The following is a 14,036-nucleotide window of genomic DNA, read 5'->3' as shown; positions in this document are numbered from 1 at the left end:
TAATATAAAAGTTTAGCTGACACTAGCAACTTACGGGAACCTCGTAACAGTTAAAAAAGCAAAACGTTTGAGCGCACTGGAGCGCCCGCCGAATCTCATCAGGCCTCAAGGCACGGAACACGGATATCAGGAGGAGAGTTGCCCTAGGCTCAACCCTAACCCGTAGGAAATGAAGACGACCCTGCCTCTCGATCTTGGCAGACGGTAGGGATCAGAGGAGTAGGAACAAGAACCCCTCGCCCTCTCAAGATTTGGGGGCCGACGGGCAAGGTGCTGTGTTGCTGCAGCGGCGGTTCGGACGGTAGGAATGCAGGGCTCGCTTGCTCCCACGGATCCCGTTGGTGTTACATCGGACCATGGTGAACAACCGGACAAGATTGTCAACGACGGAGAAATCGAAGGCCTCGATTGGAGTGATGCTCAGCTCAGAGAACAGATCCACGTTTATATGGACAAGTTGAACTTTAGTCTCCCTGATGAAGATGATGATTTTTGGTCTGTCTACGATGATCAAGAACTTGAAAAGCTCAATGAACGGCTTGCCCTGCACCGCATCAGAGCTCACAAGGTATCTATTAATACTAACACATTACACATGGGATGTGGGAAGACACTGCAAATATTATTTCTGCATATTTGAGTTCATGCCTCCACCCTGGTTTGTTTTAATTTACTTTCTGCACCTTCCATAGATATCAGAGGGAGCACTGCTTGAGCAACTGGTCGATGAAAAGTTGATTCAGGAGTACCCTCCAGCCATTCTTGAGGACCAGGCATACTTTGCGTGGTATGAGAAAGATTTTGAATGGTACTTTGATCCCAAATACTGCAGCTTTGTTGGCTTCCAGGACTACCAGCGTCTCGTTCTTCGTCAAGATGTACGTAATTTTACTCCTTGCAACTATGTCAGTGTTCATTTATCTTGTAAAACCGTATTTTGTGGCCATAACAACTTTAATTTGGGACTGTGTAGAGCTTTTGTGGAAGGGTGGTCTCCTGTAGACTTAGACTCCTAAGATTAGTTTACCCCCGATAGTGGTGGCTTGCTTGTCCAGCACTTTGCAAAGGCTATTCCTCAATGTTCACCACTCATCTGATAACAAGACGCAAGTCACTGCAGTGGTGTAACTAGAAATTTAAGTGTAGGGTATAGTCATATATCATATAATTAAGTAGTAATGAATGCACTTCATTTCTGGACCTGCATTTGATTCCGCTTGCGCTGTTACTGTTAGAATAATATACTGTTTCTTTGTGTGAACACACAGCAAGGGAAGACGACGCCGAAAAGGCCCCCTGCTGTGGTACTGTAGCCGCTGCAGAGGCAGACGCCGAACGGCTCATCTGCCGCACTGTAGCCACATGCAGAGACAGGCGTAGAAGTCAGTTCTGCTGTGTTATCTAGTTACTATTACAGCATGCGCGCTGTATTAGGACTAGATGGATAGAGTTGTATAAATAGACTACCACGATAACTCAGTAAAGAGAGTTCAGTTTTACCATCTTCTATACAGGGCTTCGACCAACGCTGATGTCTTGTACTGTGTGTATGCTCTGTTCTCCCTCTTCTTCAACCTCTAACCATAGTGTGTGGGGACGGACAACGCTTGTTCGTGGTCGCCTTAGCTAGTGGATGTTCGGCAACACTTGCAGATGCTCGGCAAGATTGGTGAGTGGTTCACTCACCTGAGCCGGTGATCCTATGGGCTAACAGTTACTAGCAAGCCATTTCTTACTGGCAATTTTTCTGTGTGCAGACACAGTATCTACACTGGGACGATTATCATAAAACTTACATGACATACCAAGGTGACCAAGAATACGTCAAGTTCTATGAAACGGTATCAAGTGAAACTAAGGTAGGAATTTGGTGAGCAGCTGTAATTAACTGGTTATATGTCATCTTTGTTTGATGCCTTTTTTTGTTACATGCAGTGGCTTGAAAATTCGTGGAAGCCAGCACGCATGAGGTAGGCATCCCCAATAAGTATCATGTGGTTAATGTGCTAACTGAATGTATATTGTTGCTATAATCTCATGCATCACATTCTATAACTACTTTGGTTTTTAGTGGCTAAGGCACGAGACGTTGGCAATGTATAACTACTTTGGTTTTTAGTGGCTGTAACAATATTCTTCCAACTTTGATTTACACTGGCTTCAATGTAATGCCCTTACCTCACATTAATAGTGGTTGCTGCAGGTGTATGGTATTTGACAATTCTATATTTTTTATGCAGGAATATTTGTGGAGCGTTAAGTGTAATAGTATATATGAAGATTTTGCTAGTCTCTATTTAGAGATTTGGAAACGGGTTGCTAAGGAAAAGGTTCGATACTTGGCTCAGATGCTGAACTAAACAACTTATGGTTCCCTTGTTTAACATTTTCTCCAGCTGTACATGTTTATGACAAAAGTTTCCTTTCTTCAACATTTCCTAGATGAGTTTTCTAAGTGTTGTGAAGGAATTGCATGATCAAGACATATGTGCCCCATGCCGTATCCAATTGAAAATTGAGCTTGGTTATGCCCCAAGATCTGGTGGGTTGAGAACAAACGTAGGTTGCTCTTCTTCGTAGATGTGGTCCAGTGTTTTTCACTTCATCTTGCTATAAAATCCCATTGAATTTTCTCCGTTTAGTCATTACATGACTAATTATTTCATATGCTCTAATTTTCAGTATGATAAATATCTGGCTGATCTTAATGGAGAGGTAAGCTTTCCTTTGCCTAAAGTCAAAGTCCAAGTCAAATATTTCTCTGCATACAGTGATGCAATTCGTGTCTATAGGTTGAAGAAAACGAAGCCCATTCAGTGATCCTGGAAGCTGTTAAAAAAATTGTTAGTTTTCCGTCTCTTTTGAGATTCATATATCCTTATTATTCTGTCCTTTAATGCATGCATGTCCAAGCCAGCTTTATCTCGCTCGCTTATATGAAAAAGCTAAATGGATTTTCAGGTTCCAAGACAAGTGACATATTATGATTATGCCAGAAAGAAGTTGGATATCGCAAGAAGAAACGGTGTGATACCCCTGCAAAGTATGTACCAGTTTGTTTTACACATGAATATCATACCTCTTGTATAAATAAAAGATTAGAAGACCCTTAATTTATATCGTTTCCTGTATAACTTGTCTGCAGGCTGCATGCTAGCAAACAATTCAGATGTCACTGCATAAAGCAGGGGAGTTGACGGAGAGAAGTGCAAGAAACAAACCAGGCCATGGTTGTTGATACGCCCATACCCCTGCTTGCTTGACCATCTGTCTTATAATGTACCCATAGTTGATATTTAAATGCATCTCTAAATGTTTAGCAAGGGCGAAACATTTAGCACGTGTAATGGCACGAGAGTAGGCTTAGGTAAACCGGGTTATTAGCCGGGATGTAAAACTTTCCTCTATCACTCAAAGCAGTTCGTTCAAAAAGAAAATAGAAATGCATGCACTTGAGGATCAACAGGAACTGCATTCTGGCTTGCCGAAACTTGAGTCAGTAGCTATGCAAAAATTTTTTTGCCTATCATGGATGGACGTTGTTTTTTTAGGATTGGTCAATAATGTCTAACTCTGTCACAATGTTTCTACAACTTTGCGAGCGAGTTTAGCTGCGGCTGTCTTTGTAATAATTTTGGATTGATGCCTTATCTTGATAAGGTAGAAGCCGAAACATTTTCCATCATCTAAAAAAATTAAATAAAAAGTGGTAAAAGAGAAGGCTTGTCACTCCTCTGTGTACCCAAGTGCGCTATGGTCCTTGGGATTTTGGAGGGCCCTGTCCTCCTCAGCAGCTTGGGAGTTGGGTAGCGTCTGGTTGGAGACAAGCTAGGATGGGATGGACCTGCATGTTAAAGATGGGATGGTCATATCTAGGCCGTGTTTAGTTCGGGCCAAAGTTGGCGCCGCCTGAAACGCAATGAACTATAGTGCATTGTAGTATTTTGTTTGTATTTGGTAATAATTGTTCAAACATTGATTAATTAGGCTCAAAATGTTCGTCTCGCAAAGTACAATCAAACTGTGCAATTAGTTTTTGATTTTGTTTACATTTAGTACTCCATGCATGTATCGCAAATTTGATGTGACGGGGAATCTTCTTTTTGCATAGTATCAAATTCAGAAAAGTGGAGGAACTAAACATGGCCCTAGTGTTTGGGTGAGAGAATAATTTTATCCCTATTTTTATGTTTGGTGAGATACCCAAAAGCGGGAGACACCTATCAATGCTTTTTTTCTTCCTACTCTTTATCTATTTCTTTTCTGGGTCGCATCACACATCTCTCCCCCCCCCCCCCCCCCCCCCCTGCCGCAACACCCTTGGCACGACTGCGACACCCTACACACCTCCCTACTGTCGTCCTTCCGGCTCGCTCCTGCGCCACTATCCTTCGGCTCTTGCGTAGCCGCCCTCGTGGCCATGCCTCGCCCCACACGGTAGCTGCAGCTGGAGATGGGGGTCGTCACTTCCGGAGAACGATGGAGGTCGCGCTACTCATCTCCTCTGCGCCTTGCGTGCTTGTGCGAAGGGCGCTCATCCCAGGTGGGACAAGCCAGCCCTCCCAAATTTCAGGGACGAGCTGGTTCTGTATCTTGAGCGAATATGCCGAGTGAGATGACTCCGTTCCCATGTGGCTCTAACCTAACCCACTTTAAAAACAAGTTCATCTCGTTCCATCTCCGGGTCCTTCCAGCCAAACACTCGCTCTTAACAAGCGGCATAGAGAGACATGTACGGCCTATGGGCTAAGGCCCATAGCAGCGTTAACAGATGGAGCCCAGTACAACCCTGTTTCCCCTCCCGGTTCCTAGCGGGATCGCCTCGCGGAGTCGCAAAAATCAACACGGCTGCCCGGGTTCTCTGCTCCTCGCACCAGCGTGCTCCGCCCCAACCTCTCGCGCGTCCCTGCCGCAGCATCTGCCACCCTCGGCGACTCCTACTGACAAGGCAACCCCGCCTCTCCCGCAGCGGCGCCGCCCAAGCCCAAGGCCCTCGCTTCGACTCCCACTGCCAAGGCACCAAAGGCCGCAACCGTGCTCCCGTGCCCCCCAAAATGCTCGTCGCGGCACCGGCCCCAGCCCCAGCCCCAGCCCCGGAGACCAAGCGCATCCAGACCTTCGCGCCAACCAAGGAGGAGAAGCCACCCTCCTCCTCCAAGGACAAGAAGAAAGAAGAACAGGTACCACTCACGCGGCGAACCAAAACAAATAGCGTTTACAGTTCCCCTGTAACAGCTAGCGCCGGCAACTGATTGCATTAGTGTTCCCATACGCGTTGCTGAACCAAACAAAGCGCCGGCAACTGATTGCATTAGCGTTCCCTTACGCCTTGCCGAACCAAACAACATCTTAGGCTGAGGTTGATCAAGACGTTCCTATGCTACAGTAGTAGTACTTGTTGCATATGAGCATATTTCGATGAGTCTTGTGTATGATGGATTCAATATACTACCCTTTTGCATGCCTTACCTCGCTAGTACTACTTCTATTGACCTAGTACAGAAGAAGCCTTAAATTTTAACACCAACTTGCCACACAATCAGTGATGGATGAACAGAAAAAAGCACGATAAATATTTGACTGGAAAATATGTCTTAGAAAAATGTTATGTAAGATGTCTTAAACTATGCATGTTATCTCTGTAACAAGTCTTTCGATTGCCTAAGAATATCTACATATAAAGCCTGAACTAGAACAATTTAAATGTCCGTGATCTTGCAGGTCTTGCAGCAGCAAACAGAAGAAGGCATGATAAGCAAGTTAGTTGATGACATTCTACTCTTGATCTTGGAAAATGTCAACTTAACACATCAGTGAGGGCAGGCGCCTTGTCCACACGATGGAGACACCTTCCTTGGTTGCTCAGCCAACTCAGCGAAGCCCTGGCGCGCGCAGCCAAGGAGCGCGCGGCCGCCGCCGCCGCCCCCGGTGCACCTGGCGGCGCCTCCTCCAGCACATCTTCGACGTCTCCTCCCGACCTCGCCTCAGCCATGCTCCTCCATGAGGCCATGGCACTGCTGCAACTGCACTCCCAGGCCGTCGCCGTCAACAACATCCGGAACCACGTCACCATCGTCCTCGACGTCGACTCCGGCAACTTCAACCGCTAGCGCAATCAGTTCCTGCTCATCCTCGGCAAGTTCTCTCTTCAGGACCACGTCCACGAGGAACCTCCAGCCCCGATCTCCCCTGACTGGGCTCGGATGGACTACGTCGTCAAGTCTTGGATCGTTGCCATGCTCACCGACGACCTTGCCAAGATCATCTCCGCCCAGGGCTCCACTACCCGGCATGCCTGGCTCGCCGTCGAGTCCTAGTTCCTCGGTAACCAGGAGGCTCGCTCCATCCACCTTGAGACGCGGTTTCGCAACTTCGTCCAGGGCGACCTCTCCGTCACCGACTACTGCCGCCGGCTGAAGAAGATGGCTGACGACCTCACGGCTCTTGGCGAAGTGATCACCGACCACACCCTCGTCCTTAACGTGATCCGTGGCCTCAACGAGCGCTTCAGCCACGTCGGGGCCCTCCTACGCCGTAGTCGGCCCTTCCGCACCTTCCTGGAGGCTCGCGATGACCTCATCCTCGAGGAACTCACATTGGAGAATAAGGAGTAGTCCCATGCCACTGCTCTCGCTGTCTCCACCACAGCAGCAGACTCCTCCAGTGCTACCTCACCCACATCCAACACGGGCTCCGGGGGCGCTGGCGGCCCTAAGTCCTCCAACGGCAATCGCCGCAGCAGGCGCGGCGCGCGGTGGAAAGGGGGGCCCTTGTGGCAACAACAGCACTGGAGGCCACCGCCCTCCCTCTGGCGCCCAGCAGCAGCAAAAAAGTAAAAAACAGCAGCAGCAAAAAAGTAAAAAATTCAGAGATTCTAACTTGCAAAATTCCATATGGCATTTATAGGAGCCGTGATGGAGCGAGCTTCTAACTTGCAGGCAGTTGTTCTTAAGGAACATGACTGCAAGTCCTGTGATGCGGTCTTTATACCGAATTTTGTTGAATGTGGATTTCCAAAGAACAAGGGGAACAGGATAAGATAACGAACCGGTTCACCTCTTGTGCCCAAATAATTTTTAGGGAAGACAACTTTTCCAGTGTTTGAGGGTGTTCTTTTTTTTTACACGAGGAACCTCCCCATTTCCATTGATAGCAACGGAAATACAAAGTTGTAGAGTTTTAACAGATTTGAGACAGATTCAGAAAAGCTCACAAACCACTGCCTATGTTCTATTACGCTGCTAAGCTTGTGGGAGGTGCGGTGCGGAATAAAAACTGTGGTGGGAAGGTGTCGGTGTCTGTCATGTACTTTTCCATCCACCTGGCGGAGTCAGTCTTTTCTCCATTTTGTGTGGTTTCGAGATGAGAAGAGATACCTAAGTATATATATGGCCGTGTTCGTTTATCTTATAATCCATCTTTTTCAGCTTGTTTTTTCCAGTCAGAACAGTATTTTTCTCTCACAACAAATTGACCGGAATAGTGTTTCGGCTTGTTTTTTCAGCGAAGCGAACAGGGCCATATACTTCTATCATTTGTGCCCCCCTCGTAGCTTTGATTATTGTGTTGCCTTAAATTTTCATACAATGTCAGTATGCCACGCAGCGATCTTTGTCCACCCTTTTAAACGGGTAAATTTTATAGAGGTCAGAAAACTACATGAAAAAGAAAGGAGGCTGGAAAAATTTGTTGCTTTGTGGTTTTATCTGTTCTATCTAGAAGCAGAGAAAAAAGTGCTTCACATGGACCTCTAACTAGCATCTGTCTAAGCATAGACAACAGTATTCGTGTAGAAACGTCTCTATGTAAAGATGCACATGCATGCAATCCAATTTAATCCTCTTCTATTTTTAACGATAATTTTTCAACAAAGCATCCAATTTAAAAATAGTTGCCATCATTAGAATGTCGTATTTTTTTTGCAGAATTTGAAATCCATTATGAATATTTTTTTTTGAAATATTTTAAATTTGTAAAGTTACAAGTGTTATACCATGAGCGTGAGCATAGAAAATCGTGATAGTTCTCTTCTTTTCTAAAATTTGAATCACCGCATGTTTGTGTGAAAGGTTCTGTTCATAGAATCTCTTGCATTAGGGATAAATACTAAAATTTGGTTGCATAGAAATATGTTGACACGTTCATAGTAATTTTAAGTTTCTTGGTATTCTCTAAAATTTTAAATTTGAATAACGTCGAGTTCTTGTGATAGCTATGGTTGTATAAACTCATGTAATCAGGTATTTCTATTTCTATATATAATATTAAAGAGTAGGTATTTCAATTTCTATTTCTATGCAATATTAAATAGTGAAACATTTCTTCCAACCCGTTTATATATATACCATACTTTTAGGTATTGTACATATGAGTGTCTCTGTCTCTGTCTCTCTGAAGCACTGCGGCCGCTCGACTCTAAGCATGCAAAAGGCAAATGTAATGGCCGTTGTTGAAGACCAAACAACCAACAACGAGTGCATCACATATCACACATCACACTGAGAGTAGCGGTAGGGTCCTATCAGGTGGACCGTGGATGCCTTTCTACACTAAGCAATGGCGTCCCCAATGGTTCCCAAAATAGTTAGTCTAGGAAGAATTCTGTTGGTTATCATGGAGAGAGATCAAATAGCCAGCAACTCTCAAATACCTAGTGTAGCACGATCTTCCAGAAACAACTCTATCATAGTTTACATAACTCTCTACTATAGTGTCCCTTTTTTATTATTTCTAAGCCACATCTAGCTGGCTATTTAAAAGTTGCCATTAAGGACGCCCTAAGTACTACAAACATGGTCCATTAAGCTGAGAGAATGGCACCTTTCTACAAATATGGTCCAAACATGGCACAAACGTGGTCCAATCTGTTTTTTTTTTAGTGTGTGTGAGAGAGAGAGGACATGGTCCAATCTGCTGAGAGCTGAAGATGGCCGCGGCCACACACACAGGAGCGGCAAACCAGGTCGACACGCGCGCAAGGGGAAGGATGGGCCGCCGCCCCTGGCGTGCCGGGCCGGGCCGGCATTGCCAACATTGACGCTTGTGTTGTGCGGCTGTAGGGAGCCGCCGGAATAATCCACCCGACGGCACGACGAAACAGATCTTCACCTCCGCTCCAGTGCACTGCACTTGCCGCGTAGTACTACTCCGGCGTGCGGCGTGGACGGTGGATCACCTGCCTGCCCGCATCGAGCGCTCCGTGTCAGCGGTTTTCGCACGCCGCGACCTGTGCCGGCTCCGGCGGCGGCGGTAAACAAGACAGGAACAAAAGGGGCTTCAAGTTTCAGGCACCTGCTCTGCCTCTGCCACTCTGCTCCGTCTGTTCAGGTAACCTGTATCTTCCCTTTCTGTTTTCGGACAAAGCTGCCGACCTGGCCAAGCAAAGCTCTTGACTGGATGTGAAGTGCCATGGGCTATGAAGGGCCTTTCGGCTCTGAACACCTCCTTTTTCCTTTGTCACAAGTGCGTGAGTGTGACAGAGAAGATCATGTCTCGATGGAAGTTTGGCCGTGCGGATTTGTACGTATTCCATGTACAAATCCGCACGGCCAAACTTCCATGGCCGCCGGTCCCGGTTTTGGTTTACTGCAGGGACAGCCCAAACCACAAAGTCCGTAACAGATAACACTGGGAGATAGAAAAACAGCAGCAGGTACTGTATGTTCAGAGCAACGCAAGTGTACGAGTACTTGGCCGCCTACTCTTTCCGTAACCCAGACACTTAGGTCAGCGACGGCTGCCGCTATTGGAACTCCCAAGGCTTTTCGAGTTGACACTAGTGCAGTACTCCTAATAAACACTGTAACTGGAGAACGATGGTCACCAGAGTGACGTTATGGCCAAAGGAACCCGTTTGTATATTCCAGAAGAGCCCAAGCTTCTTCCGTCTTCTGTTCTTCGCTACCTACTACCGTTCCAACAAGTTGCACGCATGCATGCCATCATTTGCCCAGTTAATTCACGGCGCATTCTGACTTTTTTATTAAAAGGCCAACATCCCCGCCGGATTCTGATGCGAGCCGGGTGCGGAGTCCACCCAACAGCCGTACCGGACTGCACAGAATATTCACAAGGCAAAAGCGGGGCAGCCTTCTTCTCTCATTTGTTCCTCTGTATTTAATTCAGCCGTATATAGTGTATAATAAATAGATAATAAATGCAGCATTTACTCAGTCTCCCGAAAAAAGTCTCCGATACACGCTATCCCTTTCCCTTGAAATAGTAACCGGGGCCTCACTTAGATTGGGGTTAGAATTTAGTATTTGGTACTGTAGCATTTTCGTTTGTATTTGACAATTATTATCTAATCATTGCCTAACTAGGCTCAAAAGATTCGTCTCCTAATTTACAATTAAACTGTGTAATTAGTTATTTTTTTATCTACATTTAATATTCCATGCATGTGTCTAAAGATTTGATGTGATGGAGAGAGAGTGAAAAAACTTGCAATCTAAACAAGGCATGGGAAAAAGTGACATGTTGTACGACGCGTTCGGCTGGTGCAAAAACCAGCCGGAATTCACTGTTTATGACTGAAAATACTGTTCACGCTTCCCCAAATTCTTTCAGATTCATGCAAATTCCTCCGAGCGAACAGGACCTTTGCCATCCAACAGTTTACAGTTCTCGAGAAACGGAGGTCCAGAGTATTTGTCTCTCGACAACTACAAATACTCCGTGATGAGTAAGAGCAAGTATAACTAACTGCCGAGGCGTGGAAGAAAAAAAAGAGGAGAGAGATAGAGAGGAGGAAAACGACGGTAAGCCTATAGTTAGCTTATGCATGGGAACAAAAAAAATTGTAAGAGAAGAGCTCAATATTATATGTGTGGGCTGAGAGATAGATGATAAAGATTTATACAACGAGTTGTAAGTTGTATTATTAGTCTGGCTCGAATAAGTCGGATGCACGAAACACGCGCAGCAGGTGCATCCTTGGAACATGAGCAAATAGACTAGCAAGTGTTCGTCGCTAGCGACTTCACCTTTTTGCTTTATCTTACCTCCACCGCGGCAAGAATCTGACGTGTACTAGCGATCACCGATGGGATGCTCTCAGTGCTTTTATCTTGTGGATGAGATTTGGATTCCAAACCACGTGTGGTCTTATGTGATAGGAAAGATTCTCTCCTAGTCCAAGTGCACTGTTTGAAATATTATTACTCAAATAAAAAATTTCTCAACCATGCATACCCTCTCTTCTATTGTCCAAACCCTCGAACTAATTAACGTTTATCAGTTGAAACAATATACTTGGAATGGCTAAAACGCGTCAAGTCCAAAGATAGTTTTTTGGCTTCTATATACGTCCTTTTCAAAAGTTGGCCAAGTCCGGTGGTGTACAATTAAGAAACTACTACGATGAAATGTTGTACCATCCTTGTTTTTACTTGGTCACCAACCCAATCCAAGTTATTAGTAAGACAAAGCTGCATGCATCTTTCTGCCATGACAAAACGATTCTCTTGTCATCGTGAACCATCTCCATGGCCGAGATTCCGAAATTGCTGTGAAGGGAGCTTATGAGACGGATGATTAGGCGCGGCGGACAGGCTTATATAATTATACTATAGATTAATAAGGGAATAAACAAATGAACGGTGACAAGTGGCACTGGAAGCATAAATTTGGGCAATTTGGAATCTTAACTAGAACATCATGGAAGAGACAGATTAGACTTTGCATCTTTGATTATGAGAGGTCGCTGAGACTGAAGTGACCATCTAAAAGTTCTCTTTGCATGGCATATGTTTGTTCGATAAAGCTAGGCCTACCAAGGCGTTATCATACAAAGAGGGGATTTGTTACACATGCACATTTCTTTCTTTATTTTTTCTTTCCTTTTTCACTTAAAGTGTGTCACATCACTCACGTCCCAAATTTTAAGGTTCTTTGAGCTTATCGTAACTCAAACTATTACAGGTTTGACCAATTTATAAAGAAGAGAATTGATATCTACCAAAACCAAACGGTAAAAGTATGAAAATATATGTACCAATTTGTCTGACTATGTTCATTTAAAATCTTAAATATTATTATTGTTTAAAATTTAGTCAAATTTTAAGAAATCTTGAATTAGAACAGGGCTTAGAATTCCTTATATTTTAGATGGAGTGAGGGATATATTATTTTTCATATTTTGTATTTTTATGCCTCAATAGTTCAAGTACATATTGTAGTATTTGAACTTACGTACAAACTTACACCGTACACCACATGCACGCACGCACAGTTAACACAAACTAGGCCCACTTCACCTGAAGACACACGTGGCTGAGAGATACTTGAAGATCATCAGACTCCAAGCGTGATGGGCACGATACTTTGACTATTGTGAAGCATCTACGTCCGATGCTGCAAAGAAAATAGAAAAAACCTAGTGTGAAACCTGTGGGCTCGAACCCAGGCCATGGGTGCTCCACCAAGCAAGTCCCCCACTTTGCATTGACTGACTTTAACAACGATTGTTCATATTCTCAAAGCAAGCACAAGTCCTTTGGTCGGTTTCATATGTACTTTTGAGCTTGTAGCCCTCTAAAATGGAAACAAAGAATAATCATCGACAGGCCCGGCCCTAGGGGTGTTCGAGCTGGGCCGCCGCACTGGGCCCTCGAGGCCAGGGGCCCAACCCCAAATGTCAAGTAGAAGTAGTATTCTGTCTATGGCCCATAGGAACAGCTGAACCAGGCATACGAGCTGACTCCGCGTCGATTCTGCTCGCCTTCCGCGTTCCCGTGCCCTTCCGCCGCGCGGCCACGACTCCGCCTTCCTGCGCGAGTGAGCGACTCGCCGACTCTCGTGCGAGGCTGCGAGCAGCGAGCGATCCCATGTGTCTTGGTGATCTCGAGTGCAAGGGGCCGCTGGCCGGCGGCATCCACTTCCGTCTGTTCCTGGCTTCCTGGTCTTCGTATACGGAGGTAAGAATTAAGAAACTGGCCCTAAGCGGCCAAGCCCCCCTAATCAATATTTGCTCTTGTCCCCAATCTTTATTCTTTACTTCTTTAGATTTGGGATTTAGGAATCCCATATGGTGCAGCAACCATGTTGAATTTAGTATGACATATTTTTTAATTACTTACTACTTTTCTAAATTTACGGTGAACTCATGTTACCCAAAAAGCATGCATAAAATGAGAAAAGAAAAAAGAAAAGAAGGATAGAGGGCTTGATAGAATCACAAAGAGGAACTATTGATAAAATTTTTAAGAGTAATACAAGCACTACAAGAAATCCAGATGAGTGGGCAATAGTTGCTGTGGATCGAGCTTGTTCGGCTGCACTTTAAGCCGGCTTGTTCGGCTTATTTTTCTAGTCGGAACAGTGTTTTTCTCTCACAACATTCCAACATAAATAGTGTTTTCCAGCATGAACAGTAAATAATCCAGCTCGGCCGAACACTCCCTTCGATATTGAGGCCATCATCAATGACTTCGCAGCAGTAAATGTTAGAAGAAAATTTTAAGGTAAGATAAGATGTATAACTAGTTTCATAAAAATAATTAGTATGCATTACATTTATTAGAAACGTCACTATATTATTAGAGTTGTATTAAAGGGTCCATCGTTGTAGCTTCGCTCCAGGTCTATAAATTGGCAGGACCGAGCCTGATCATCGAGCACCATTCATCAGGAATGTTGCAATCCACAAGAAGGTAAATCAACATGACGAATAGCCCTTTTTAATAAAGGATACCCTTTTAAACAAAATTCCAATCCATGAGCAACATGAGCATATATAAACTTATCTACTTGCTTTCTCTAAAAAAAAACTTATCTACTTGCTGCATTCTCCTTTTACTTTCATTTAGCCCACTGACCAGGCATTATGGGACATATGAAACCTGTCTGGATAAGCAACTCTCACAAGCATTGGATTATATTTTCAGTGCCTAAGGCTGAGATACATGTTTAGATCAGAGGATGCCTAGGAATGCACCAACCAAACAGCTCATATACCTCTCTCATCGCTTCTGCTTGCTGTTCGCTCATGCCCGCGTCCACCTTCTTTGTTCCCCTCAATCTGCAACAAAGAGCAA

The 14,036-nt window shown here is 44.8% G+C and overlaps 1 pseudogene; it reads left to right on the top strand.

Annotated features, from left to right (window-relative positions):
• Nucleotides 1-307: 307 nt before the first annotated feature.
• LOC136550524 (uncharacterized) lies at nucleotides 308-3,608 on the top strand (annotated as a pseudogene).
• Nucleotides 3,609-14,036: the final 10,428 nt, after the last annotated feature.

Source organism: Miscanthus floridulus, chromosome 4 (genome assembly GCF_019320115.1).
Source record: "Miscanthus floridulus cultivar M001 chromosome 4, ASM1932011v1, whole genome shotgun sequence".
In the NCBI taxonomy this organism is placed as follows: Eukaryota; Viridiplantae; Streptophyta; class Magnoliopsida; order Poales; family Poaceae; genus Miscanthus; species Miscanthus floridulus.
The sequence above is the reverse complement of the archived record's forward strand: the minus strand, read 5'-3'. Positions and strand labels throughout refer to the sequence as shown.